We start from the raw sequence: 6,000 nt of genomic DNA, 5'->3' as shown, positions 1-6,000 counted from the left end.
ATTAAAAACAAGCACACATCCTGTGCAGACCCATGGCGGGCCCTCTAGAGGCCATCTGATGAAGCGCAGGCTCTGTGCAAACCGTCCATGAGTGAGTGACTGACTGACTGAGTGAGTGACCTGACTTTGCCACTTTCTGCAAGGTAAAATACTAATAAATACAAATACTAATATACAGGATAAAAGCTGTTTTGCCCTTTAGTGACATCTAGTGGTATAGGCCTATGGAATTTTACATTAGTTTTTACAGGATAAAAGCTCTTATGTCCTTTAGTGACATCTAGGCATATGGGAACATACTATTTCTTGAACTTGTAGATTATGGTTAAAATCTATAAAGCCATCCCCTGGCAATACATAACCTATTAATCAAAGGATCATATTTTAACCAATCCAAACTATTGTCACTTTTAAGACAGACCAAACATGGAAAATTACATCATCAAACTACCTTAGCAGCTTAACTCTCAGTTGAATGTGATAAATAATTAATAGATAAATAAATAAATGTAACTCCACAAAGAGTCATGATTAATCAGGCTGTGCGTCTGTATCAGTACTTACACCATAAAGAGTAAAACACTAAATAACTTTTATTTCAGCTATAAAACTGCCCTCCATGCTGCAGAAATGTAGTTTTGATTTGGTTGTTCTATGGGTGGTGAAAAGCATTCCTTTGGGAACTCAAGCAACTTTCTCAGCATCTACACCAAAAATATTTTCCTCTTCTGTTTTATCTGGCCAATTTGGAATGTTATTATTTATTTATTTATTTGTTTATTTTTCATGTTAAATTCAGTAAGTCTACTTTGAATTAATCCTAATAGAATAAAATAAAACAATGTCTGTTTTTGATAAGTGTGGTGTGCTGTAGAGGAAGGGAACCCGTAACTGTTTCCATCCAACTGTCAAGTGAGTTTTACACAAACATTTGAAATGTTGGAAAAAAATCCATCAGCTTGGTTTGGAGTGAATAAATTGGAACCAGGAAAAAAAAACACCCACCAGAAAAAGGGAGAATATTTCAAGAATTGATTAGTTGTTGTACTTTTGTTTTAGCTGATGTTAGCCACATTTTATGCTTTCAACCAAAGACGAAAACAAAGAAACACCCTTGGCAACGTTCTAATTCAGTAGTTGATGACCATACAACCACAATGGAGACTTATACATAGAAGAGACAGCTGTTATGATGTTTCTGGAGGTTGTGGTGGACAGATAGACATTTCAGAATGTCCAAAGCCAATTTTGAACTGTGCAATGAGTTTGAAGCATTACAGTAACTAACCATCCAGCCTTAGAGCTGCTACAAGTTCTCATTTTCTCACTTTTAGGATAACACCTGACATTAACATGACTTTCCATAACTAAGTCAGCATGGTTCTAAGATCTGAAAATGTTCGTCCTTCCTGGTTTGTTAATGTTGTTTTTCTAAAGGAGTGAACAGTCTGGTTTCCACTCCAGTTGGGCTGAAAAAACATCTAATGCAATAAATGTGTGAAACAAGTTGGAAGATACATTCTGCTGTATTTCTGTAAAGTGACTCTGATATTCCCCAACTTCCCCAGAGAATTTATCAGACTTTCCCTGCCTGGAATGATTTAATGATATTCCAGGAATTCCATGACCAGTGGGAACCCTGTCCATATGGGATAAATCCTTTCTGGGCCAGGTGAGAATTTTAGCTCCAGTACCAATGTCAGCCACCAGGCCAAATTAGCCTGCTTGGGTGGAAGTCAGACTGGAAGGGACAATAGGTTAAAGGCTCTGATGTCCTTTAGTGACATCTAGTGGTAGAAGGCATTTTAGATGAGTTTTTACAGGATAAAAGCTCTTTTTCCTTTAGTGACATCTAGTGGTGGAAGACATTTTAGATGAGTTTCTACTTTTTTTTTGTTTTTTGTTAACAGTTTATGGTTTCTACTCATTCCATGCTTTCCATCCTTTACTGTTATTCTGTGGTGCAGAATTAAGACAAACAAATCTGAGCTATATTTGCATATTTTAATTAGTTAACCAAACACTAACCTAACAACATTAGTTAACCAATCCTAGCCCTAACAATAATAACAATAATAATAATAATAATAATAATAATGATGATTATAATAATAATAATACAATACAAATTAACAATACAAGAATAAAAGATACAGAATTTTTTCCCACAATAAAAGCTTGTCAGCACTATTTTTCAATAAAGTGAACACAGTGGACATCTCAGAACCGTTAATACTCAGTTATTCTCATGTATTATAATACATGTTGTGATGAATCATTAATTACTCTACAAATATGTTCTCTATATATGACTCTCACTTCTTCAACTGAACTCTTCAAATTTCCTCTTTCACTGCATTCAAAACACAGGAGTGACACTTCCCATCAAGCAGTCTTAAATGTGTAACTACTATACTGAATCAGGGCCATTTGGCCATCATGGAAGAAATAAGGCTTTCTGGTAAAAAACAATAATCACTTAAGTCAACTCCCAATTGTATGTATTCTAAAGTGGACTGCAGAATCAGTGCAGTGAATTGACTCTCAACTGATGACTCTGCCATAGTGCAAAAATGCAATTATAATGCATAATATAATCATACCCTCTACATATTGATTTTCTTTATATTTCTAAATATTTATGTATACTTATACATAGGCCTACCTAAGTAACAAAATATCAAATTTCATGATTTCACACCACTTACCTTTTGGTAGGGAACTCTTCAAAAAAAATTGTGCTAAAAGACAAACATCAAATACACATCAAAGAGTGTGTGTCCGGATTTCTGCTTAGCCGTCTGCTGAGAATTGCAATACTGGTTCGGGTTTTTGGCTGGTGCTATCTGGCCTGTGTTTGTTCACACTTTCCAATCCCTAGGTTCTCCTAATTGTACTACCCTGTGCCTACTTCATAATTAATCTTTCCTGCTTTATTCACCTTCACGTACAAAACCAATTTCGTGCCTAGTGCTCCCCCACTAGTTAAAGAATTCATCTCTTTTTGTTTGGCCCCAATTGCAGCTGCCAGGGACATTTGATTATCCTACCAAGAGTATCATCCTTAGGCAAGACTAACTTTGCATCCTGACAGGATATACTGTATCTAAATGTTGCTGCCTACATGACCCTGTTGCACTTTCTGCCCTGCAGTATTCCTAATATAAATATGTCTAAGTGCTTGCTTGCTTGTATTGAGCTTGCTGAACTGCTTCTTTAGGGGTCAGTTTCTTCTCAGCTGCTACAGTAGGCTGTACACTTCTTACACTTGTGTCTTTAGACTCTGTTAGTGACAGTCTATGCTATGATGAACAAATGGAATGCCTTTCCCCACCCACAACCTACTTTGATACCACAATGATTACCTTCACTGGCAGAGTAAATGCTAGAGGTGAGGTTGCACATTCTGCCATGCAAGCACAGATTAAGAACTGAGATTCCCCTGCACTGTATCTACCAAGCACCTCTTCCTTCCTTGGTGTATTTTAAGGCCCTTTAAGGTTGTTACTTTGTGCCAATCACAAGGGCAAATGTGGAGCTTCTTTCCCATGACTATTGTTTCATCAGTTTCTAGTAATGTGCTCTTTCTATTCATAGTCATGTCCATGGCAAAAACTGTTACTGTGTTATCCTTCTGTGAGTAATCTTCCACCACTATTCTTGAAGACTCCAAGACCAGCTTTGGATACTGCTGCTATGGGTTGCTTGTTGGAGTCTATTCCCTCCTGTCAGCTGTCTTTACAAGCTATCACATGGTCTTTCCCTAGTTGTCATCTGCTCCATTCACAGCATTTAATTGATGAATCAGGTTGAGGCATTTACCAATTCACTCATGTAACTATTCCTTGTGCTGAGATTGGATGTTAGAGGAAAGACGTGTGGTTGAGAAAAACTAGACATGGAAATAAATGAAAATGCATGAAGGGGATGAGAGATGGAGACATAATTTCAGAATAAAGAACGGAAATATAGCAAAAAAAAAAATCATCATATCATGTTTCAATTTCAAGGTGTAAAGCATGCCCAGAATGTTTTCTCTGAGGAGTTCACTGGCAATGCTTATGCTCAATATAAGCCAAACTACTGGCATGGGGTCTGCTGGCCCCGAAGAGAGCTTGGACCCACTAAGAGGAGCAGATGTGGAGAAAGACACATGTGAAAGAAAAAGACCTTGGCTTGGTTGTTAAAGTTTACGCTTCAACACACAGAGGGATTCATGGAGAACCAAAACCATGAAATATACTGTACATCAACAAAATGTTGATATTGATCCCAGTCCAAACCCATCTCTCACATTCACTTCACACAAAAGTCAAGTGTCACCAAGTTCCACAAGGTCCTCATGAGTTTTATGAGCCAGGCAATTCTATTGTGGATCTATTGGCACAACAAATCTCACCCTCTATATTGGCAGCGAAGCCTAGGTTCAAGGATGAGTTCACGAGAACAGGGGTTGTTTAGGGATTGTTTTCAGCTGCACATTCCTATGTAAATGAAACCAAGACTGTTCATACGAACACTGTTCTCAGTTTTAACTAAGTGACATATGTTCAAGGTTGAGTTGGATACATAAAAACCAATAAAGTCGCTATACCTGTTCCTCAGAATGTGTGATTAGAAGAATACTGTTGACCTCAGCTTCAGAAACAAACTGCTTATCTGTTGGATTTGCAGCTGACATGGGTCTGCTTGCTTATCCCCTTTTCATGTCAAAATAAAACCCTCAAAAAGAGAAAAATGTGCTTGACTTTCGTCAGTTACTGTGTGGTCACTTGTGCTATTTCTATGAAATGTTATACCATGAATAATACTAACACATATGTAAGTCAGCGGCTAATGTCAGCACACAGCAAACCAATAAGTCAAGCCTGTAAACTGTAAAGCTGACACTGATCATTTCTGGTGTTCAGATCTCCTTCCTCTCCAGTCTGCCGGTCTCCATGTTGCCCTCTCCTCTCTCTAATAAATCACTTTACTTCAGGGTTCAGGGGGGGCTCTCTTTAAGAGAAAACACTCCCGGCATTTAACGCAGCATTGCCACTTCTCACATATCACAGTCTTTCATTCAGAGGAGGATGACGGCGATGGGGGGGAGTGTGGGGAGTAAAAGAAGAGAGAAGCAAGAAAGGGGAAGAGAGAGACAGAGAAGGAAGAGGTTGAATTTTTAGACACAGCAAGAGGAATGCTGGACAGCCGACCAAAAGCATCTCCAGAGTTGTGCCAATGTACCTACCGAGAGCAATTTGCCCCATTACAGCCATACCTTCCTTCATTTATAGTTGAGGTTTGGGACCAGTGAAGCAAACAAACAGAGGAAGAGGAGGCCTGGGCCTACAGACTTCGTCCCCTTAACTCCTTAATCCTTGTCATTCATTACATTCTGAAAGACCATCTGAAAGATTACAGATCAGAACCCCTACTTTCAGGTGACTAATAATACAAGCCCTCAGAAGAAATCTGGAAAGTAGTGGAATATGCTGACAAAAATATAAAAAAAAAGATAAAGGCTTTTGTCATTATACAGCATAATTTAATATTTACAAAATATAAACAATTTACAAAAATACTACTTCTGTTTTATATAGTCTCTCTTGAAGCACTTATGCCTTTTGCATGTAAATTTATCTTGCCCTGAATTTTGCTGAATTATTATATACTGTAGTTATTATTGCATGATAACCATTTTCCAAAAGTATTTATAATTAAAATGTTATGGTGATCCATAAATTATTGTTTATTGCAAAAAAAACCCATAGCATTTCACTGGTTATTTTCTATTGCAAATGTTGCCAAGAAATATTAATTGATATGGTAGGTGTTGTTTCTAACCCTTCTCACAATCCCATGTCCTTTATCCACCATTATTAAAAAATACAATTGGTTATTGTAAAAAAACAAAAAAAGTCCCATATTTAGGTCATCTGGCTGATGATGTAATATTATTTATCTAGCACCTCTTCAGCAATCTTGAAGCACTTTAGTCCTCAAAACATATCACCA

This window comes from Centroberyx gerrardi, chromosome 24 (genome assembly GCF_048128805.1).
Source record: "Centroberyx gerrardi isolate f3 chromosome 24, fCenGer3.hap1.cur.20231027, whole genome shotgun sequence".
In the NCBI taxonomy this organism is placed as follows: domain Eukaryota; kingdom Metazoa; phylum Chordata; class Actinopteri; order Beryciformes; family Berycidae; genus Centroberyx; species Centroberyx gerrardi.
The sequence above is the reverse complement of the archived record's forward strand: the minus strand, read 5'-3'. Positions refer to the sequence as shown.